Source organism: Ostrea edulis, chromosome 4 (assembly GCF_947568905.1).
Source record: "Ostrea edulis chromosome 4, xbOstEdul1.1, whole genome shotgun sequence".
NCBI lineage: Eukaryota > Metazoa > Mollusca > Bivalvia > Ostreida > Ostreidae > Ostrea > Ostrea edulis.
Window position 1 is genome coordinate 24965328 of NC_079167.1, and position 25728 is coordinate 24991055.

Below are 25728 nucleotides of genomic sequence, written 5' to 3' on the forward strand. Positions count from 1 at the left end.
TCGTTATCTTCCCTATATATTGATCCCTTGATCTTTATCAGTTAAGATTTTTACGGCTGCATTGAGAGAGATAAATTGTGTCAATGTCGGTTATAGTAAAGAACCAAAGTTCCTGGAATAAGAATTCTTAATTAATGCTTTATTGTTTTCGCTGAGAATACTTTAATGACTAAACACGCGCGTGTTTCTAATAAAGGTAAACTCGAAAGATTAAAAGTAGTTCTTGTTGACCCTGGATGTTTTTTTCGTATCAAACCAATGTGTTACAATTAGATTTAAATTAGAATGCAAGACTTTTCCATCAAAACCCGGCTCTACGGAGCTTAGCAATAAGACTTCTGCAAGAACAACTTATCGTAATGTCTGTTTTCCAATGCGGTTGATTACATTTTATTAGAATATTATACCAGCTGTTTAAAATGACATGAAAACTGGGCTATTGGAGTATCGAGTTTGATAAATTTTATGGAACACTAATGGCTAGGAATAATAGATTGCGATTCTCTAGATCTAAGAGTTCTTGTTTACATTGACCTAAGTTACTTTATTACAAAATCAGTAATAGGAAAACTTGCATATGATATGACAAAATGAAGTTTCTCACGTTGATAGAAATGTCCTAGATTCAAAACCGGACTCCAAGTAAACATCTGAAATATTGACATCAAGCCAAGATCAAACGCACTATCCATCATACTCTGTATGGTTGTCCCGGAACTTTCTAATGGCGAACACTCGTATCAGGAACGTCCTCAGAAAACACTCTTGTTTAAATTTGTTAGGAAGTATAGACTAGAATAGAAATAGTGTTGTATATATAAAAATATGTACATGTCTTTACCTGACTACAATCCAATGGTCATTCATGTAATTTGAGGGATATCCCCAATTTTATTGACATGTTAGATGGGTTATTACATGCAATACATATGTTATGTGTAAAACATTAAGCAATGTTATTTTGCCATTAATTAATAAAATAATGCATTACTTGTATTCAATCGCTGGTGTTCATAAGGGCTATCTGTTTTTCAAGCTGTCAATCATTTTAAAGTTACAAGCAACCTAAAAAACAATTAGCAAGATATACGTTTACATTTGATCCGATGTTCAAAATCATTATGTCATTGAATGGTAGCGACTAAATATGTACATGCTTATCATCTTGTAATATTTAACGACTAATTACCCCGTTAAGACGCATGAAGTTATTTCGATCGTTGTAATGAGTTGATATTTTGTTACAACGACTTATAATTATCTCGTGAGAACAAACAATTTTTCTTTTTATAAGAGGGCAGTATCTCGTTATAACGCGTAGGTATCTCATTACAATAGCTTAGTAACTCATTACAATGACACATATTGAATATAAATCAACTAGAACATGGACAATATACGTTCTCTTGTCCATTCAGGAGGAAGACACACAAGCAATTGTATCTGTGTTAGTCAGGTAATTTTAGTTTCAACACTAGTAGATAAACTATATGTCGTTTGTGTACAATATCTTTGGGACTACAGTTATAACTGCCAAACTCCCCGTCGAGGTCTCATTACGTCACCTACGTACAGACCTCTCCTATGTGACGCAGTACAATATACAGATTTGTATATTATGAGTCCGCGATTATCACGCGGGCAAATAACACTAAAGAAGTAGTTCGTTGTTAAAAGTTTGAAGATATTGACATTATAAGCATTAATATAAAAGTATGGATTTTATTTTAAACATAAAATGATCAAAAGATCACTAAAAAGTAGGAAGACTCTGTTCAGATTATAGTGTAAAGTAATGAATTTGATGTTTACGTTCTTGTTTTGAAATGTTTACGTTTGACGTTATGTTTTTTCGTCATTGTACAGTGACGTCACACAGTATACGCGGCCTAAGAAATCGCTATCCCATAATGCCTAACTGGAAGAGTTTGGTTTATGAGCAAACGAACTCTGGCGGAAGTTTGTTATAACTGCCTGGTGTTAGAATGAGATTAGAAATTTCTTATTTTGTAATATTTACATTTCCAATGTTTTGCGTTTGATTTTGTTTTGTTTGTTTGAATATTGTTTAACGTCCCTCTCGAGAATATTTCACTCATATGGAGACGTCACCACTGCCGGTGAAGAGCTGCAAAATTTCGGCCTATGCTCGGCGCTTATGGCCTTTGAGCAGAGAGGGATCTTTATCGTGCCACACCTGCTGAGACACGGAACCTCGGTTTTTGCGGTCTCATCCGAAGGACCACCCCATTTAGTCGCCTTCTACAACAAGCAAGGGGTACTTAGGACCTATTCTAACCCGGATACCCACGGGGTTTTTGTTGTTGTTTTTTTGCCTTTGATATAATTACAAATGTTTTGTAATGATGTCCATGATAGTACATGTATAAATCATTATTTAGGAGCATAAATAAAAGAAGGTATTTTAAATGAAGTACAGGAAATTCTTAAGAATATTTATTTTACTCATAAAAATTATTGACCGGATGCCCATTCATTTCTCTCTGCAATACTGTATAATTATTGATATTTGTAGGTCAATACAATGTTTTAATAGCGACCTAAGAAGTGCGGAGGGCTTAGTGAATTTGTTCTCCGAACGTAAGCTAAAGAATCGTTTTAACAAGAAAACTTCAATAATATCCTGTTTTATCATAGTGAGCGCATCATTTTCAGTGCATTCAGCTACAGTGACGATTTCCTACATAAATGTATGTTTGATATCTGCTTTTTTATTTTTAGCTGATGTTCTCTATGACTCATAATTTAACACTGTCCTTTAGTTCAATCTGATTTCCAGTCAAATTTGCATCTTTTCTTTTACGACCTATAAATATTGCCTGGAATTTATCGGGGTTGGCCTACATCTGATCATTTGAAAACAATTAAAATAAAACCAAGCCACTCTCTAAAATATTAACTTGACTGCTAACATGTATTTTTAAAAAAAGTAATACAGTTCCTTACAGAATTAAAATTTCATTTAAAATGATATTAGAAATTGCTGGACCAAGTATTGATTCTTGCGGTCCTTATATAATTCTTAAAAGCCACTACATATATCATTTACTTTGACACACTGCTTTCATTTACTAAGATCTACGGTTTCAATGAGTCTTACAGCGTTTTTAGTTTATTTATGCTTTTAAGTTCAATAATAAATCATGCGGAATACAATGGAAGGAGAAGATAACCAACATTGATCAATCTCTTAGTTCCTGTATAATGAATATAGAATAGAAAGTTGGGCAAACACGGACCCTAGGATATACCAGAGATGGGATCAGGTGCCTAGGAAGATTAAACATCCCCTGTTGACCGGTCACATACGCCATGAGCCATATATCTTGATCAGGTAAACAGAGTGATTCGTAGTCAAAATCAGTGTATAAAGATCAGCTTAACAAATGGTATAAAACATCTCAGACAGCACTTGGCCCAATGACAGGTTGTATTGACAAACTAGATCGTTGTAATGACCATAAAATTTACGAAATGCTGACTTTAAACGACGCTGTTGAAACCCAACTTGTTTGTCAATAGCCTGCTTCGATTAAAAAAAAACCTGACCATACGCAGAACAAGCTCTTGCGTATCGAATCAGTTGAGAGATATAAACACCATATGCAGGTAATAATGGTATATTACTTACAGGTGAATGTAATGTTTTATTTTTCCGGTTATTGGACCTCAGCCAATCGGAAAGTACAGAATTATTCCATAATAATGAAAACAAGTTATTAAAATAATTACGTGTATGTTTATGGTTTAAATGCATATTTCCCTGTTTTCGGACTAATTTTTGTGTCGTATATACATTGGATATTTGTTTCAATTCTCCCAAACTCACAACTTTTCTATTGTCCTACCACATAAAGTAATTCACCACGTGACTTAGCGTCACTCTGCTTGTAGGCAGACTTAGCAGTGAATAAAGTTTAATCGATATTTTAAACCCTCCATCCACCCCTGCCACGAAATTGCCAATTCTAGTCCCACTTTATGATATTTAAACATTTAGCATTTTTATTTTAAATCATGATATTGGTAATCTGATAAGGTGTCATAAATTTTTTAATGTGCCATTTTTGCTGCATCTTTGTAAGGTTGTTTTTATGGTAGTTGAGATAGACTTTTATAAATAAATTTTGGGGATCTGACAAAATGAATTATTCTGTAAGCATTATTCTGTCATTTTTGACTTTCTCTCTCCATTTCAGTTTGTGAGTCTGATCCCCTTGTTAGTGGTTTGTTATAAAGTTCGTCATTTGAATAAATGACATTTTTATACCCAATCTGCCTTATGCTGCGGTGACCGGTGACCTTGCTCAGCATTTTAAGACATAAATAATTTTTGTGGTGTATATAATGCATACACGCATATTTAAGGTACAAATGCATTAAGTTTATATCAATATGCATTTTATTTTAATTAGTATCCAACAACAAAACAATCAATAACGACAGCATATTGTGTCCATATGTAACATCTTGCTGTGAGAATTTATTTACGTCAACAAGCGGTATTGTGTAACAAGTATTTGTCTGTCGGCAGTGATATGCTTTCATAAGAATCTCGCGTCTTGATACATGAACATGTAAGATTTCACAAAACGACACTATTACCTAATTCAAAAATATTATATTTTATACCTTATTTGTGTTTTAACACAACTATTCATGTGCACATTTAAATACATTGTGCATATGATTATCCTGCAATTGAAGGTAATTCGGAGGAAATATGCCATCATAAGAAATATTGAACACGTCTTCACAGTCGAGTGCTCTTTCACCTTCAAATTAAAGACCCACAATAAACTCCAGTTACAGATTAATATACCAAGAGCACAGAATAAAAAAATATATTTACGACGCATATAAAATTGCGACATATTGTTTAAAAATGTCATGAGATCAAAACTATGATGTAATTATTGCTGACAGAGCGCTAGATTATCAGTTGTATTTTAATCAGAAAAGCTTCTAAATACTTGTACATCTGTATATAAAAGTGATGGTAACCTGTGTCCTTCAGGTAGTATGAAGCTGGTGTAAAAGTCATTTCAAACTTCCCGTGCACATTATATGACTGAAATATAAATGAAGACCAGAATTTGATTTTTAATAGAAAAGTTTGAAGGCTATCTAATGACTTAATTGCACTTGAAAAAAAAAAAGAATTAGAACTACAAATCTAAACCAGATATATATCATAAAGGTAACGGATATTGTTTATGAATCTATATACAATTTTCGTGACGTTATTCTCAATTAAGAATGGCAGATATGAGCAGGAATATATGATGTCCTTATTAAACTAAAAGGTACCGAATTTTATAGATGTATTTCTGGACCAATTATTCTTTAAAAACTTGTCAATTAGTAATTATATATTTTTTCAACTTTTATTTGATAACAAAAGTACTGAAATTCATATTGAGAATTAAGAGATATACCTTTAATATTTGTCTTTTCATGTAACATTTTGTTTCTGATCGAAGTACAAAACTGTATTGTTTATTACATTTTTATGCCCCCCTTTGAAAAAGAGGGGGCATATTGTTTTGCAACTGTCGGTCGGTCTGTAGACCACATGTTGTCCGCTCAATATCTTGAGAACCTTTCACTTGATGATAATGATATTTCATATGTGGGTTGGTTATGAGTAGAAGAGGATCCCTATTGTTTTTCAGGTCAAGGGTCAATCTACTCTGGACATAGGAATATAATGTCCGCTCAATATCTTGAGAACCCTTTGCTTGAAAAACATCAAACTTAGCACACTGGTACATCCTAAAGAGTAGATGACTCCTAATGATTTTGAGGTCATATGGTCAAGGGTCAAACTGGGCATAGGAATATGCTGACCATTCAATTTCTAGAGAACCCTTTGCTTGACAGACATCAAACTTGGTACACCAGTACATCTTTAGGTAAAGATGACCCCTATTGATTTTGAGGTCAAGGGTCAAACAGGACATTAGAATATACTGTCCGCTCAGTATCTTGAGAACCCTTTGCTTGACAGACATCAAACTTGGTACACTGGTACATCTTCAGGAGAAGATGACCCCTATTGATTTTGAGGTCACATGGTCAAAGGTCAAGGGTCAAACTGGACTTAAGATTATAATGTCCGCTCAATATCTTGAGAACCCTTTGCTTGACAGACATCAAACTTAGTACACTGGTATATCTTCAAGAGAAGATGACTCCTATTGATTTTGAGGTCACATGATCAAAGGTCAAGGGTCAAACTAGACATGGAAATATACTTTCCGCTCAATATCTTGAGAACCCTTTGCTTGACAGACATCAAACTTGGTACACTGGTACGTCTTCAGGAGAAGATGACCCCTATTGATTTTGAGGTCACATGGTCAAAGGTCAAGGGTCAAACTGGACATAGGAATATACTGTCCGCTCAATATCTTGAGAACCCTTTGCTTGACAGACATCACACTTGGTACACTGGTACATCTTCAGGAGAAGATGATCCCTATTTATTTTGATGTCACATGTTTAAAGGTCAAGGGTCAACCTGGACATTGGAATATACTGTCCGCTCAATATCTTGAGAACCCTTTGCTTGACAGACATCAAACTTAGTACAGTGGTGTATATTCAGGAGGAAATTACTTCTATTGATTTTGAGGTCACATGGTCAAAGGTCAAACTGAACATAGTAATATACTGTCCACTCAATATCTTGATAACTCTTTTGCTTGACGGACATCAAACTTAGTACACTGGTACATCTTAAGGAGAAGATGACCCATATTGATTTTGAGGTCAAAAGTCAATTGTTGAACTGGACATAGTAATATATTGTCTCCTATATTTTAAGAATTATTTGCTTGATTGACACCAAACTTGGTACACTGGTACAGCATAAGGAGTAGATGACCCCTATTGATATTTAGGTCAGATGGTCAATTCACTCTTGACATAGGAAGATATTGTCTGGTCAATATTTTGAATTGATGATACTACTATCAATTAAATGATGTGTGTGTATAACCCTTTTCAATTTTGCACCATGGGGGGCATATGTGTTTTACAAACATCTCTTGTTTAAAAGTAACATGGTTTATTTTTTTCACAGGCTTATCTTTGCTTAGTGTCCATCCACATAAGATTTGTAAGTAGTTCAAAATACGGTTGCACTCTTGATTGAAATACAATGTACCTCTCTCATATATCTTCAGAGTAACGCGCGTGCGGCACATTGTTTTAATACTGCACATGTATTTTATAATGGTTGCAATATTTTGATGCAATGCATGGTACGAGGATAATATGCGGAAAGAATATTCTTATAAGTAAATGAAAAACTGCTATATGTCGTTCTTTATCGCGAAAATGGGTCTTTGAATTTGTTGTCGACAATTCTTGGGGTACACAGTACACGAAAGTGATCTGTTTAATGGTATACTGTATGTGTATGTATTCTAGCGTATCTAAAAGCCGCAGTCGGAGCTACTGCACTATGTCGTGTAATCACGACTCAGCGCTTTTTCTATAGAGACTTTCATATTTTAGTACTCTTGTTTCACCGCCAAAGACACTCAAATTTGAATCCCACTAAAATATGTGCACGTAAAATAATCTCTTTGAATGTGTAGGGTACTAGGAGCTAAATAAAATTGCTCAACGATACATATATCTTCAATATGCGAGGGGGGGGGGGGGGTCTACAACAGATCTGGTATGGATGTAGCATTGCTTGTTTTGATGAAATTCTCATAATTTAGATTATCCCTTATTTGTATCATTCCGTACCACCTCCGTCATCAGTTGCAGAGGGAGTTTGTGTTTTCTAAACAGCGATCGTATATTTCTGCCGAACTTTTTATTGATGATCGTCTGATAACTGGGTTTTTACTGTTATGAAAACAGCATTAATGAACTAATTGGATGCGTGATAGATCTATATTCAGCTCATTATTTTAATGGAATCTCCGTTTGGTTGCTTTCCTATTTGTGTTTATCAACCAGCTTGCAGCAGCATTTATCGGTCATAACTGAAAGTGGTATCCATAATTTTGGTAGCTTAATTAGGGAGCATGAATAAATTTTAAAGCAAAATCATTTCCAACCTGTTTTATGATAACCCGAGAACGCAAATTTTTAGAACTGTTATAGTCATGTTGGCTCTGTTTAATAGACTAAGATCATCGCGCAATAATAGGACAATTAAAGAATGATTCTCGCATCAGAATGAATACTATAATAGCATTATTTTACAGAATATTGTACAGTATCTACCTGTAATACCGAATTCACTGCATTAACGATTTCTTGCCTTATACTAGTACATTTTTAGGTAGGTATGAAATATAAAAATTATTTTCCTCTAAAAACTTCCTAAAAAGTATTCGTGTGATATAGGAATTATTTCAGAGGAAAAGAATTTACAATTCTTGCATGTAAATGCAATTAAACTCATAAATATTTGCGGTGCTTTTAATAACCATAACTATAAAGTTTATTCAGGATCTGCGAAAATTGCCCCAACAGGCCTATTCGTTCTCGGCATACATGCAACACAGTTATTAGACGTCCGAATTTTAAACTGTCGGCCGTATACCACTTATTTTGTCACGACTGATATAGTCTTGGTTTACAGGATTAAAGCAATCATTCATCTAACTTTAGAGGCTCACGTTCTTGGCACACTAATTTTGATGACGGATTACGCCGTTTACTTGATCAAGATATAGCGCTAATGGCGGGTGTGACCGGTCGACAGGGGATCCCCCCGGCACTTGCTACATCTTTGGTATATCAAGGGGTCCGTGTTTGCCCTACTCTCTATTTTGTATTCCTTAAAGGAGTTGAGATTGATCTTTGTTCATTAACTTCACCTTTCATTCAAGAGGGGTAACCAAGACGGAAAGGCGGTTACATGATTACTAAAATGTACTCTATATATACTATGTGTAGTATCTGCGAAACTCTCGTATTATCAAAGTACACAATCTACTCCTGGGAGTTGAACTTTTTTCAAACATTTAAAAATAATAATAATAATTACTGCACATATCAAAGAAATTTCATTGTTTGTTCTTTTTAAAGAATTTAATATTGCTTTCTCACTACAATTGTGCAGTTAACGTTGGTTCTTCGTTTATTTACTACATGTAAAAACGTGTTAACTTTAAGGCTTCAGCCCCTCTAATCAATAATGTCCATATAGTGTCCTTTCATATAATTTTGTAGACGAACATATCTGTTTATAAAGTGGTCAGTATTTGAAATAAGCTCTCTTTATTCTAAAGTTTAGCTTTTGATTGTTTGGAGAATATTTAGAATGTACAAGGATGTGAAGGGGCACGCACTAGTTTTCATGCACAGTCGCGTGGTGACCCAGAGAAGTTGATTGTTGGTAGGATGTACACTATTTAATGTCCTCCTCGCGACTTTTTCACTTATATGGAGAGGTCACCATTGTCGGTGAATGGCTGCAAAATCTAGGCCTATGCTCGGCGCTTACGGCCTTCGAGCAGAGAGGGATCTTTATAGAATGTAAAACTTATACGGTACCAATTTTGATGCACCAGATGCGCATTTCGACAAATAATGTCTCTTCAGTGATGCTCAACCGAAATGTTTGAAATCCGAAATAACTATGAAGTTTTAGAGCTAAATATAGCCAAAAACAGCGTGCCAAAAAAGTGGAGCCAAATTCGTCCAAGGATAAGAGCTATGCATGAGGGAGATAATATGATTTATTTCCAAATTAGGACCCTCTCGGGCATACAGTATACATGGTTGTTAACATTTCAATGTGCAATGTTTATAAAAAATGATAATAAAAAGAAAAGAACAAAACAAGAGCAAAATATGCACTATTAGTATGAGCAATATTCATACACTTAATGCATTACATGTAAGTACCACCGTGTATCCTAATGCAAAACAGTCAGAAATACACACAGAAAAAAATGTATATATGTACATAATAATACTATATGTAATAATAGTAAAGGTAGTATAAGTACATATAATTAATACTCCACTCTAATGCAAAAGATACCACGGGACGGTGCATTGGTACATGTACTAGGTCATTATGTCACACCTGCTGTGACACTCGGCCTGTTTTTGCGGTCTCATCTGATAGACCGCCCCATTTAGTCGCCTTTTACGACAAGCAAGGCATACTGAGGACCTATCATAACCCAGATTCCCATGCGATCCTAAGGAATTTGAACAAACCAAGTTTGGATCCATGAATTGTGGTTACGGGGGCGCCACTTTATGATACAGGGGGTCTGGGGCCGCCTTGAGGCCCCCAGTGGGTTCAGGGCGAAGCTCCTGGTGTTTACAGGTTTTATAGAGCTTGAAATGTGTCTCCTATTTAGTCATTTGTACTATTTTCTATCATTTTTTATAAGGTGAAATGAATAAAAATAACGCAAATTTTAAGGGTTTTTGTAAAAAATTAATTTTTCACAATAAAGTATTTCAAGAAATCAAAAGATTTTGTTATTTATTTCTCTGGGAGTAGAAGAAATTAGTGCTTCTTTTATCATTTAGTACATTTTTCTAAACAAGATACCACGATTTACCTTAAATTGGAACATTTTAGGGGGAGGTGCGCCGGCTGCGCCTCCCCCCTTAAATCCGCCACTGTTTACTCACAATAATGTATTAACAGTCTTGACGCCAGTTAGTGGAATATTCTCTCTTTTTCACTCAAGTAGTATCTTTTTCCCACTGAATGTTGAAATAGACGTGATGGGTACGTTTCGGGAAGACACGACGGAACGAAGATATAAGTGCCAAAAACTCTACTGTGTGTAGTTTTATTGCTAGTGTGCTGGCACCAACGTAGGATCTGGTCTTATGCTTACTGAATCTGTCCAAGTCACGAACAATTCTCGTCGTTTGCTTGCTGCCAGTCTTTTTGAGAATGGCACTTAATATTAGGGTCAGCAGGAAATATTACGCTGTTACTTGACGTCGACTAGAACCTCCGTCTTGGGAGTATTTTCTTTTTTTCATTTACAAAGGATATTGGTGTGCAGCTTCTAATTTGACCTTCAGCTGAATCTCCAGGCGATAAAGCGGGGTATTGATAAATTGTTACATTATAGTGGAATGGTTGATTGATTGAATATTGTTTAACGTCCCTCTCGAGAATATTTCACTCATATGGAAACGTCACCACTTCCGGTGAAGGGCTGCAAAAATTTAGGTCAATGCTCGGCGCTCATGGCCATTGAGCAAGGAGGGATCTTTATTGTGGCACACCTGCTGTGAGACGGGACCTCGGTTTTTGCGGCCTCGTCCAAAGGACCGCCCCCATTTAGTCGCCCTTTACGACAAGCAAGGGGGTACAGAGGACCTATTCTAACCCGGATGTCCACGGGATATAGTGGAAAGACGCGCCCTTTACCTGATTTTGTTTTGACAGAAGACAGATCACGTTTTCATCCTGACCATGTCTTCCCTCTTTTTCGGATGTTTTAGTCTACGTTGTCACTGCGCAGAGAACAGATGTGTTAGTTTATATGTCCTTGATGGCCAGCGAGGTCAGTTGAGGAAGCAGTGACTTTATGCAATAGTACCAGCACTCTGGGTTGTACATTGGTGTAGGTGGGTGGTGATTGACAACATACTGATCCGGAGACTCATGTCATTGGTGATAGGGTAGCGTTATGTCCTCAGGAGCAGATTAATGAACTGAAGGAAATTTAGCAGACAAAACATGTTCCACATTTCTATTCCTATCGACTACGACATCCGGTAAGACAAAGCGGCATCCCAATGTGTCTTAAGTACAGAAAAGCCTTTCCTTAAAGACTTGATAATATTGGAGTAAACTTTTCAAGAAATTGAGATACATGTTAGGCTAAATCAGAGGCTATTTGAGGGTGTCCAGGAAGGCCTGGCTTCCAGGAGGGTGAAATGCAGGAGGGAATGAAAAGCTGAATAAACCCTGTTCGACAAAGAGTCTGTAGAACTACACTTGTGTGAGTCGCAAAGTGAGAGCCTCTCCGTTGAGGCCCTACACGCTAGAGGCAAGTAGTGAAGTATGTCCTCCTCACTCATGCACCGCAATATAAGGCAAAGATATACTGTAGCTTAACTAAGACATGTTTTTACACCTGTAGTGGGGAAGACAGCCTGGATTCAGAGTCCATTGAGTTGATGTTGCCATGAGTGCATATTCCTCGTAAGAAGAAACGTACTCATGAAAAAAAATCCATGATCCACTTTAAACCACCTATGCCACCAGAGTTGGTACAAGCAGTGGTTACTGGGAACAGGCTTAGACAGATGTATTGGGTACCCTCTACTTCCAGAATTTGATGCCTTATAATTGAGAAAGACTGAAAGCCTCGAGGAGAGTGGAATTTCGCGGTCTGAGTCTATCAGTGATACTCTTTTTCCCAATGTGAGAATGTTTTCTTTTAGTTTTGTCGTTGGAAAAAATGTTTGAATAGCATGAAGTGTAAATACTTTCGAAGGTTGACGTAAAAGAGAGGAACAGAACTGAAGAGCTTTGCAGGACCATGATCTGCAAACTGGACCTATAGCTTCTCAACATCTCATGATGGAGACGCACCTTGACTGACCAGAAGTGAAGAGAGTTAGAGAAAAGTAGTGGGGTTGTCGAACAAGACTTGCGAACACTATTCATTATTACAGGACAGCGATCTTGTAATGCGAATGATTCCATATGTTGATTCGGAATCCGGAGCATCACATACTAGTACCTTATTTTAGATATGTGGTTGAAAATCATCTAAGGCTTTAACCTTTAATGGTATTTACTCCTGATGTCTGGATGACTTTGCTTGATAGCCACAATTGTCGCCTGGTGTTAGAGTTAAAGTGTCCCGGTAGTGAGGAAGGATTTATATTCTTGATATTTTGTCTATGCAATGATATGATTTGAACCAATCCTGAAAATCTCGAGATCTTATGAGCATTTGCAACGAAATATTTTATGTCAAAGTTGTTTTTCTTTTTTTACACGTATTCCAAATTAAGTAACCATACTTCCGGTTCAGCTATGAATAGTTCATAGGGCCTGTGACGTCTCAACACATCAGACACAGCAGGAAATGAGGTCTCAAATTAACAAAATCTTGATATATCTTTGGGACTGTCCTGTGTTACAACCTTTAGATAGTCGAGTCGAGACTGTTGTGTATGCAAGGTCAATCTTTTGGTCGAGCTAAGCATATTATAATCTCTCTCTCTCTCTCTCTCTCTCTCTCTCTCTCTCTCTCTCTCTCTCTCTCTCTCTCAGGTCTGTTTCGATTACAAACATAATGCAATACATCTCTTTGCATTATAATAGAGATTGAATAATTTTTCCTCCTCTTGACAATGAAACATGATCTAGATATTTAAGATCTTCCTTGTCAAATTTAATAATTGCCTTATGATTTATCTTGCAGGAGCATTTCATTCAATTTCTATTCAGTGCGGACAATCATGTTTTTCTATATTTTGATATATATATATATATATATATATATATATATATATATATATATATATATATCAGAAAAAAGTTTTTTATTTTGTTGAAATATGATTGCTACCACCATTTCTTCATTAAGACGGAGAACTTGCACATATTCAGTATTCATATACTTTAGGCTTGTTCGGAAATTATCATGACATCGTTGATCACAAAAACAAACTAGAGATAACATATTAACGGTACAGGAAGTATTTATTCTTTATTTCTGTCTACATGCAATATCGATGTCTTATCTCCGCTGGGTTGGACGATTTCTCGGTCTCACTTTTGTATTACAACTCGTGTGACCCGGGGCTCTCTGATAACGTAATACTACGTCACACAGTAATTACTATCCACCTGAAAGCAACAATTCATATGAAACTGGGACAACTTGTATGTAAGGTTTTCCTACACTAATGACTGTCTTGACTTCTCAAAACACTGATCTGGGTATCCCCTAACTTGGGTCTCAATGAGTGCAGAATGGTATAAAGTTCATGGGACATCGACAGGCCTGTTGGATTGGCACACAGTATGATTAGACAATCCCGATACAGTCTGAGGACAATGTTGTGTTGTGTGGTACTGCAAATCAGATGCTGATTAGAAATTCCATGATCCAAACCATGCCTGATGTCAAAGTTTTGGTGAAAAATTCTAATTGATTAGCAGATAAACATGTATCGATGCTTTAAACAGACCACTGTTCTAAAATTTTCATAGATTTTATCAAGTCTTATTTAAGCTCAACATAATACTGTGTGAATGTTTGCAGCTTCACCATAGTGAAATGTAATGATACAGCAATAGTTTCGGAACCTCTTCCATAAAACATGGAATTGTTTTTTTTCTTTTAAGCATGCTAGGTACTTGTGTTTCGAATACAGAGGTAAGAATTTTTGACGTTTTACCGCTATTTCAGTAAAAGTGGTACTACTTTTCAAGGCGAGATATTGGCAATTTCACCAAACTGATATGTTTTCTATATTTATGCCCGCACTTCTTTAAAAAAAAGTTTGGCTATATTGTTGTTACCCTCGTCCGTCTACCACGCTTTCTTCTTCCTGAAACTCCTCTTTTAAGCAGTAAACACATTAATTGTTCTATGACAGATGGTGACTTGTAGATGTGCAATAAGGTTTTGGAACTCTCATTGTTACCCTGGAGCCCAAATGGAGGTAAAAAAAAAAGACATGTTTTTCTTCAATCAATCAATCATTTTCACCCTGAGCCCCAATGAGGAGTAAAAAAAAAAAACCGGCGTATTTTTCTTTATAAAATCCGGTTCCCAGAACTCCTCGTACATTTTACGCAGTAGCCGAACCATCTTTTGGAAGGTGATTGGTGGTGTCCTATAGATGTCCAATAACATTTAAGACTTTTTATTCTCAGCGTGGGGCCCAAATGGGGAGGTAAAAAAACCGACGTATTTTTCTTTTTTAAAAACTGGTTCCAAGAACTCCACTTACGTTTTAATCAGTACCGAAATAATCTTTTGGGAAATCTTTTCAAACTGATTTTGACTACGGATTAGATTAAGATATATGGTCCACAGCGGATATGACAAGTCAACAGGGGATGCTTACTCCTCCTAGGCACCTGATCCTACCTCTGGTATATCCAGGGGCCCATGTTTGCCCAACGCTCTATTTTGTATTCCTTGTAGGATTTATGAGATTGATCTCTGTTGGTTATCTTTATCTTTCATCAATATAAAAAAGCCATTGTGTAAAGATTTCCTCAAATAGATTGCATGTGCAGATCCAGGATTTTTTTTTTTTTTTTGGCAGGGAAAAACCTATTCCTTTTAAAATGAATATCTGGGTATTCTGGAACATTGATCATGAAAACAGTAAAAAAAAAAAAAAAAAAAAAAATGGGGGTAGGGGTGAAATACCTACATTGTGCATGACACATACTGCAATTTAATCAATCTTTCAATATACCCAAGGGAGAAAAGACGTCGGACGTATTTGTAAGTTTTCGTCATGTTTTCTGATACGAGGTGTTACATCTCTTTAGCCAAAGTGATTTGATTGATATAATGTATGTATTCTCTTTGATAAATGATTGTACAATTTTTTGTCGGTCAATTTCTAATGACGAACGAAGAAGTAATAGTCTAAACGGTATCATGGTCAATGACTTAAGGACAGCGCAGAGGCTAGTATATAATACCGTACGTCAACGGTTTACAATACCCAGAAGTTGTTTGCTGACAAAATAGTGAAACTGTCGCGGATTTAGGGCCTCCGTTTGTGACCAAAAATAGTAGAACATTAGGAAAAGTTTTAGATTTAACATTATACGTACAAACAAGTACATAAGGACAAACAAATCAATTATTTATTGTTAATTATTGATTTTATTATCTATTAAGTATAGCTAGAAAAATAAAAGTAACATAAAAAGCCTCGAAATCCTGGAGCCCCCAGCCTATTGTCCTCTCCCATTTAAAACGTCCTGGATCCGCCACTAAGAAAGATATACATTGTAAATAAAAGATCGATATTGAACAAATTATTTCACTATATATTTGTTTGAGAACATTTCTACATAATTATTTCATTATGATTTTGTGATTTGGTTCAGTCGTAGTTACTTACCTCAGAAATTTAATAACTTATTTTCTTTCATAACTCATGATGGCATATACTTTGAAAATTCTAGAGATGGGTCCGGCCCCCTCCCCTCTAGATTCGCACATGAATTGCTTCTCACGAAAAGCAAAGAAAGCAACGGTCATTACTGTGTACAGTAGCTGTGTAAAGCCGCTTGGCTGGACCTCCTCATTGTGGTAAAACATGTAATTTCATTAAATCTAAGGTAAATAGAGATATTTGCGATCCAGCTGTGCCAGTAGTTAAAACGATACAAGAGGGTTTTACATTAACGTTTACGGAAGTCGTTAAAAATGATTCGCGGTGTCATTAAAAGATTAGAAACTAAACAGAACAGCGGGTATTTTTATCACATTTTCTTGAACCATGAGTAAGACACCAATTGAAATATAGAAAGATGTACATAGAATGACAATGAAGTGTCTGAGAATTCAGATTATCACTATTCCAGAGGATTTCATGTGAAACCATCGACCAAGATTCTGCACAAAAATCGCCAACGAAACTTGGACGTTGATCAATGCATTGAAACAGACACTCGGAGCATGGCATTATATAGTTGTAAACGCACCAGGTGTGAACAACAACGTGTGTGTGCATGCAGAGTTTTGCACAGATTCAAGAATTGATGTTTTTGATAATAATTTATTTTACTAAATGATTATGATGTCTGCCAAAAACTCATTAGAGCTTCTGCTACTTGTTATGTTCCGCTGTTACGGATACTGTGCAATGCCGCGCCATCAGAAAGCTTGGTTTTATGTAAACAATTTGTGGCACTTCTGTGGTGTACTGAGATCAATGATGTTTAGATTTAGAACATTGCCATGAGGAAAAATAATACAAATACTTTATGAATATATTCATTTCTATTTTACTGCCCTTGTAGTATTCATTGCCTCATTAATTTCTTAACAATCCCCGTATACATACATGTACGTCACAAATTTCAATTCGTACACCGTACGGTTCCTTGATACGCTTTCGTTCTTATATCATCCACTCTATTCAATCCGTTAATTGAGTAAATATTGTATATGAAAATAAGCAATATCACGTTTTAAAGAAACACATGTAATAGGTCGATACAACATTACATCGACTTAACAGAGCTCCGATCAACCTCGGTCAATATACGTCTGTTTGGTCGACATTGCATCGTATTAGCCTCTTTTGAAGGCTATAACAACTGTCTGGTATCATTTGCTGTCTACCGTCTTCATATCCCATGGACTTACTAACACCAATTCAGTAGACTAGGGTAGGAACATGTGAGATACATGTATACGATCCTTTATTGTGCAAAATCTTTACAAGCTTTTTCAAAGTAGAAAAGCTATTGAAATGGATGTAGAATCAGGAATGATGTCAAGTTATGACACAATTGTTTTTTCTAGAAAGAAAACAAAATTAATTTAGTGGATTATCACTATTTATAAATCAGATGAAGTAATAATCTATAATCCTGAAAATAGGTCTTTCTTCTTGATATGACATTACCGTTTAGTATATATACATGTACATATTTCTAACAAAATTAGAATACTAGAGAATACATTGTTTTAAAAAGAAATAATTAATATATATGTTTACATTCTAATCTAATCACACAATATTTTATTCTACATGGAATAATAATGTTACCGTTATAATGACCTTAAAACAATCGGCGTCTGTATCTCTAAACGTGTTGTGATGTACATGCGTAACTGAAGCTTTGATATTTTGCATACATTTGTAAACTTGTTCTGTTGCTTACATTTGTAAACTTGTTTTGTTATATATTTAACATGTTTCATTACCGATTGTTAAGCCGTTCTTTACACAAATTTTGACTACGGATTACTCTATTTTGTCAATACAACCTTTCACTGAGTGGAATGATGTCTGACGTGTTTCATACCGATTGTTAGACCGTTCTTGGCACACTGATTTTGACTGCAGATTTCCTCGTTTACCTGATCAAGATATTCGGCTCACGGCGGGTGGGACCAGTCTACCGGGGGATGGTTACTCTTCCTAAGCACTTGATCCCATCTCTGGTGTATCCAGAGTTCACTGTTTGTCCAACTGTTAATTTTGTATTCCTCATTGGAGTTATGAGATTAATCATTGTTCGTTATCTTCACTTTTTCATGCATCTGTAAACTTGTTGTGTTGTATACATGATTATAACATGGACCCCGGAGCACACCAGGGGTGCCTAGGAGGAGTAGCATCTCCTGTTGAAATTTCACACCCGCCGTTTGCCCTGTATCTTGAGCAGATAAACGGAGTAATCCGTAGTAAATCATGTATGTAAAGAGCGAAATACCAACCGGTATAAAACACTTCAGACTTCTTTCGACCCAATGGTATGTAATATTTGCAAATTACATTATAATCTACAAAGAATTTGCGAAATGCTGGCTTTAATATAGACTGTTGAAACTTGTTTATCATCAATTTATTTGTTAGTAGCTTGCCTAAAACAGCTTTAAAATGCATCATACAGAAAACATGTTTTCGTGTATCGAATCAATTAAGAGGCATAAACACCATATGTTACTGAAAATGGAACATTTGCTACTTAAAAATGGGAAGTTGACAATGGCAAATTTGAGTTGTTAGTTTGTCATTAACATCTGTGTTCAATAATATCCAAGTATGAAGCAGATATGGAAGATTCCGTGGTGTCTTTTATTCTTGGATACATGGATAACGAATCGACAAATTAATGAAATTGAGTATTGCTAATACGGCCTCGTTGATGTATCTAAATGGTCACAGCAATATATTTTTTTCTTCTCAGATGCTGTTGAATTAATTCTGCCTCATTAGAATACAAAATCAGGTAAGCAAATCAAGGAGCACAATTCGTGCCCATGGCAATTCTTCCAACAGACTGTTAGAAGACCTTATCACCAAAGGCTTCGTCATTGAAGAACTCCATCATCTTTTTGATATCAACTTCAGAGTACTTCAGCGTAGAATCAGAGTGGTGTTTAATAAAGTAATTTTTGGATGACTAATCACAAGATATGAATATATCGGAGTTGCTTTTTATGGTGCAAGTACAACGTACCGGTATTTACGTTGCTCTCATCTAATTTTGTCTATTCTTGAAAGATACAATCGAATTAAATTTACGTACCAATCTTTCAGTTAAAATTATTTTTTAACTCGGTATTTTTGGGTTTATGTAGAATTTTCTTCATCTAAATCATGCAAGAATAAAATAACTTGCTAAAGATTAAGACAGGTGTTGAAAACTTCCAATGGTATAATCGAGGTCATCGACTAAATCGTGCATTATTGGAAGGAAAACTTTCGGGTACCGTTTTGAAACGAAATTGAACATTATGTAAAATTGCTTCTATCGATATTTTTTTTTTTTACAAAACATCTATATCTAAAATCAATTTTGTGAGTGTTGTAAAATAGGGCCTAGTAAAGATTGGGGGTTCCTGATAAAAGACAGAATTAAAAGGAGATGTTTAGAGGAGGACTATTCGTGGCAGTACAGACTATGGAGTATTGTATTTCAAAATTATGTAAGATATTATCTGACTGAGATCACAAACATCTTCTTGGTATATTTATTGTATTTTAGTATACAAAAAGTTTTAAATTTAGGTTTAAAGCAAACAGAGGAAATCATTAAACAATGTATCGAAGGAACTTTGGTACATTACACATTGAAGAGGTCCGGTCATTGTACTTTTTTAAATTATCAGTTTATCTAGAGATAGACGTGTTTTGCTGAAAGATCTGCTAGATATCAAGACAACATCATGTAGGCATATATTCTTGTCAACCTGAAAGTTACAAGGGCGCGCTGAGACTAATTAGTTTCATAAAAGAAGGGATGGGATATTTTTTGTATATCATTTAGTGTTGAAAGCTCTTGTATAGTAATAAGTTCAGCATTGAGTTTCTGCTATTTCAATGGCTTCTTGTAATGCAACACAACATTAGTAAATATAGTTTCCTATCTTTGGCATATAACAGTTCAGTATCATAGGGTCATTAAACTTATATTGGTGAATATTGGCACGAGTTGGCTGTGAAAATGCACGAGCTTGCGAGTGCATTTTGACAGCCAACGAGTGCTAATATTTACCAATATAAGTTCAATAACCCTTTTATTATATAGCTAAAGTATTTTACATTAGTTATAAAATTATATCCATTTTCACTCAAAATACTCTAAAATAGACGAGAATTCATCAACATTGGTAATAACTACTAGGTGAAGGTGTGCAATATTAGCATGCATTAATGCATGAAGCAAACAGATTTTGTGAATGGGGACATCATGCTTTATGTACAGTAGAACATTTTGTTTAAATAAATGAATATGATATCAAATACCGGCTCTGTCAGATTCGGAGGACCGTCGTCCGTCACTTTGGCTTGTTTACGTCGTTACGGTAACGTCAATATTGAACGCTCATACTCGGAATGTTTCGGGCGCACACAATTTACGCAATGCAAAGTTAGCGTTCAATAAATTCTCAGGATATTGGACGCTAATATTCTCTAGATTTTACGCAGATTTTATAAACGACTATTTATTAGCTATATAATAAATAGAATTATTGCACCCTTTTTCGACTTAATAATGGATATTTCAGAATTTTACATATAGGTACCCTATGATGCAAATACTCTGAGTGACTTTTTATATACATAACGTATAATTATTGTACAAAAAGTGTTTTTTTTATCTGTGAGTAATGTGTCAAGAGTCTATAAGATAGATTGGAAAAAGTCTCTTTGAAAATGATGCATGGAAGGTAAAGATAACGAACAGTGATCAATTTCATAACTCCTATAAGCAATACAAAATAGAGAGTTTGGCAAACACGGACCCCTGGATATACATGTACCAGAGGTGGGATCAGGTGCCTATGAGGAGTAAGCATCCTGTCGTCCGGTCACACACCCCGTGAGCCCTATATCTTGATCAGGTAAACAGAGTAATCCGTAGTCAAAACCAGTGCGTTAAGAACGGTCTAACAATCGGTATGAAACGAGTCAGACAGCATTTGACCCAATGATAGGTTGTATTGGCAAACTAGATTGTTATAATAACGACCATAGAATTTGCGAAATGCTGACTTTAAACGAGACTGTTGAAACCCCTGTAACATCAACTTGTTTGTTAGTAGCCTACCTCGATTTAAAAACTGATCATATACAGAACAAGCTCTTGCGTATCGAATCAGTTTAGAGATATAAACACCATATGCAGGTGATAATGGAATATTGCTACATAAATATGGGAAGTTGACGATGGAGAAGCTGAAATCATGTATAGACAAAATGTATAGAAAATCCCAGTCAGAGGAGCATTTCTTAAATACGGAGAACTGTTCAATAATGATTATTTTAGCTGTAAGAAATTATAAACAAAATCTTCATGAAATATCATTGTAAGTTGATTTGACTTTCATTGAATGAAATGCAGGGGTTGGTGCATATCTAGAAGTTTTGAAATGAAATATGTCCCAACCCTTTAAATTCGCTAATTAGCATTAAAGGCATAAAATGGATGTACCCCGATACGCATGTTAATGGCCTAGAAAATTACTCAACACTACACCTCTCAGGAATCATAAGCAATTTTATCTTTCTGCCATTGAATGAAGTTTAGAGATGTCATTAAATGAGGTTTAACAGTAATAGAGTAGATCTAAATTCTGACAATTAAGACGATTTAATATTATCTGAAATTCCAGTTGTTAATGATCAAAGATATATGATTTCCTTTTGAGATATTCAGGTGGGAAATGTTTAACATGCTTTTATAAAAATGAACTTTAATATGCTATTTTCCTGTCTTTAATCTAAAGATTATAGGTACACAATAATCGAAGGAACTACAAAAATGATTTTCAGAAAAAGCATACACATGTATATATACACACATTAATAATGTTCAGTCGATATTCTTCTAAACAAATGCGTAGTTGTCTTTAGTGTTTTTATTCTACGTTCTCTTTACTTCTAGTAGTCTTCACAAAAAGTCTCGTAAATTACTATTTACATCTCACGGAGCATCGGTAAACATAATCTAAAAAAAAAAGTTCAAGTATTATTGACAATTGAATACCCTGTAAGTAAGCTGAGTGGTCTGGAAATCTTCATTTTTCGCCAATTTCAAATCAAAGCATCAATACAAGGTACACGAAGGACGCCTTATCAATCTAAGGCAAAATTTACAATTATATACATGTAAAAGGTATTTCATCATCGAGCGTTGTATGAAAGACAAAACGAATAAAATGAAACCTTACATTCAAAAGGCAAGATTCAGAATAATATGAACACTTGTGTAGAATATTCATGAAGACATTCTCTCTCTTCTCTCTCTCTCTCTCTCTCTCTCTCTCTCCACATTATCCATCGACTGGTACGTACGTTCATATCGATACATCGATAAAACGTTATAATTCTGCTATTGTTGATTGCCCGCCGTACCCCCATGTCTTTGTCTCACCGCAGTGTTTTACGGGTCTCGTCATATGCATTATTGTCTATTGATAGTATTCTACTAGTAGAAATATTACCCTCTCTTTCCTGTTTGGTTCGCATGAGATATCAAATGATCAGATATTTCTATTTTTAGCCCTATCATTTAAAAGGCGTTAAACTTGGACAGAGCATTTTTTTCACAACACATGCTCTACGCATCTTTAATTAGTCAGAATTTAGACAATGTTCAATAATATCTGTCCCATCAACCTATAAAGAGACACAATGCATTGAAATATGACATCGCACAGATCGGACCTGGTTGTCATAAGAATTCCAAAGGTCGTGTTAGGTCCTATTCAACACCAGTCATGCTATATGGGTACGCTTTGTCAAACCCTACAAACTTGCCGGTAAGATTGAATAAGACGGCGAGGTTATATTTAGGGAAAATCTGATGTACAGCAATTAGTATTTAAACTTGATTATTGGAATCATTTCAATACGCAAAGCATTAAATCTCTTTGCTGCAATACGGAAAGATCGAGATTTTATCGGAGGGACCAAGCTTGAAGGCAATGTTGTGACAGTGCCTCAGTTTTCTGTTGGGAACATTGGACGGCATTTCAGGTTAGTTTTCTATAGAATATTGTAAAAAGTATTTATTATCTACGCACATTCTAAGTTTTGCTGATACGTATCTGCATAAACTAGTCAAGTTGTTAAGGATACATTCAATGAAACATTCCACGAAACGAATATTTGAAACGTTAAGTCTATATCTGCAAGAAGTGTAAATTTTTGGAAATTGCTTTGTATATGTAATGGTACTCAATGGATGCGTACGTTTTTTATATAATGTCGTAAATATTGTACGTGCTCAATTCACATCTAGATTCATTCATTAACAGAAAATATCATGTTGTACTTTGTTGTAGTTCACAAAGTGTGTACTCCGTTGTCTTTACACATACATGTACCCATGCAGTATATTAAAAATTGTCAACATTTTCCCCCGTAAGGTTCATGTATACCAGTTGACTTAGTTCGTTGATAGAATAGTGGCTAACACGCCTTAATTATATACCTGAATACTCCCTGAACAAAAAGTCTTTTTCCTGCTTTCCTTTCACAAACATTTGTTGCACAGAGTTATAGTTAATGGTCTCCATCTTGTTAAAGCTTCCGTAATTGGCAGCGGATAGAAACATTTTGAAAGCAATCTCTCAAATAGATTCAAACTTTTAGTAAGCGAGGGACGAGTTATATTATTATTAGATTGAGAAAATCTTATCAAGGTTGCTGTTAGGGCGAGTTATGTGGAAGGCAGACGAGGATTTGTTTGACAAATGTTTATATATCCTCAGAATAATGATTCTTTGCACCTGCCACTGAAATCTTATGAATTAAGATCCATGACCCAGAAACACCCTAACAAAGCTAAAATCTTCATTGAATGTCCTGCAACTTACATAAGATTTACAGAGGAGGGATCAAACCTTCTTACATGTATTATTAGATATGAATAGTTTTACGCACCGTCTGAAACTTTTGAAAATCTTTATAACGATTTTGAATTCCTTCTTTGTAACAAAGATCGGTATAGAGTTTTTCAGAAGTTTTCACCTAATAATCATTGTTTAAAAAAAAAAAAAACTAACATCGTGGCTGTCAAGTTTTGTAACAGAGAAATATGTTTCTTTTGGGTGTCCGACGATAATGAGGTTACAAACGATCTGTTCTGCATCCAGTGACCCACTTTATTTACTGCCATTAAACTAAATACATACCAAAGACCCATTCATTATCACGCAATTAGTAGTAAAAAGACAGCCGATTTAAGAATGCTTTATATTATAGGATTTACATTCACTTTGTACGCTCCTGTATTTACACATTAATGCGACAAACCGATTAGGCTTGGATAACAATGTCGCGCGTTCAGAGATTAATATATTAATGAAGGTGCCAAGTTATATTCAAATAAGATCCTTAATTTCAATTAAATCGTTTTTCTCATGGACAGAAATATCATTGTTATATAATGAAGTTAAAATAATGTTAGAATGTCAAGTGTCCTAGGGATAAAATTACAATTGCCACTGCGTTTCTCAATAGCCTTTCAAGACCACATCATCGGCTGGTTACATCACTTGTACTACATCAGTGCTAGACGAGAAACTGTATGTTCATCTAACTTTAATAAATTTGCTCAAACCGGTTATGTCATCTTAGGTTGAGACCACCTGAAAAAGAGCACTGTTAAATGTATTTATATTTTAGATACGTGTTATAAGTTTTAACGTTCGCAATTCCATTTGAGAAGAAATTCTTTAATTTTGAGTCTGCTTTATTTTATAATGCCACCACATTCCAAATTGAAAGCAAATGGCGTCGTTCAACAAAATCACAAGTTTTAGGGTGTACGTTGCCTACATTGTGTTTGCATGGTTTTATGCGTAGGCCCCAGGTTCAAGTTACCTTAATTGAAAATTTCCAGGGTAAAATATGAATCATCTTTACCTGATCTGCATACTAAGTACGAGTTGATTATTATACACCCAAACAAATACGCACTTCACCTGCCTCTTTGTAATAGCCGTACAAGTATATACTTTAAAAGAGGGTCTATTCAAGAATATTTTTATGAATTGATCATACGGACACTTGTATGTACGTAATGAGTGTGTCGAATACTGTAGATTTCTAAATATACGCGAGGAATTTATTATCGTGTATTTTAGCAAGATGCAGCACTCGTGAAATTAGATTACTCATTTTTATTCATGTAAAAACTCTTGATCAACTGTCCACTCGCTAATTCATGTTCTAGTGGTTTAACGTCTACGCGATATTAAGTACTCGCGTAAAATGAGCAATCTACAGTATGATGAGTGCTACGATGAGTGTTACGATGAGCGTATTGTACAATGTCTTCTGACAAGGGAAGGGGTTACGTTTGAGGCACTTGTTATAACGATTTCATCCAGAAACGTTCAATATTTTTCTTCTGTTTGTCGCTGTTAAAGATACGTGTAACATTCAATCAACAGTTATTTTCAGATCTTAGCACTAATGTGATATCTTATTCTATATCCACATTTGACGACCAGTTCGCGTGTCTTCTTATTGCCATCATATATATTCTCGCTGGTA

At 35.3% G+C, this 25728-nt stretch overlaps 1 protein-coding gene and 2 long non-coding RNA genes across 3 annotated transcripts in view; 1 reads left to right on the forward strand and 2 right to left on the reverse strand.

The window, feature by feature from the left end:
* Positions 1 to 707: 707 nt before the first annotated feature.
* LOC125671618 (uncharacterized) lies at positions 708 to 10692 on the reverse strand. Its single transcript, XR_007368693.2, has 3 exons — positions 10578 to 10692; positions 992 to 1065; positions 708 to 792 (listed from the first exon to the last, which is right to left on the reverse strand). It is a non-coding gene; the product is annotated as an uncharacterized LOC125671618 (long non-coding RNA).
* Positions 10693 to 15840: 5148 nt separating this feature from the next.
* Positions 15841 to 19501, reverse strand: LOC130054064 (uncharacterized). Its single transcript, XR_008802334.1, has 2 exons — positions 16099 to 19501; positions 15841 to 15967 (listed from the first exon to the last, which is right to left on the reverse strand). It is a non-coding gene; the product is annotated as an uncharacterized LOC130054064 (long non-coding RNA).
* Positions 19502 to 22713: 3212 nt separating this feature from the next.
* LOC125671589 (receptor-type guanylate cyclase Gyc76C-like) overlaps positions 22714 to 25728 on the forward strand; it is a 47404-nt gene continuing 44389 nt past the window's right edge. Inside the window, exon 1 of the mRNA XM_048907402.2 lies at positions 22714 to 23202. The gene's annotated coding sequence lies outside the window, so the exon portion shown is untranslated. The remainder of the gene's footprint in view (positions 23203 to 25728) is intronic.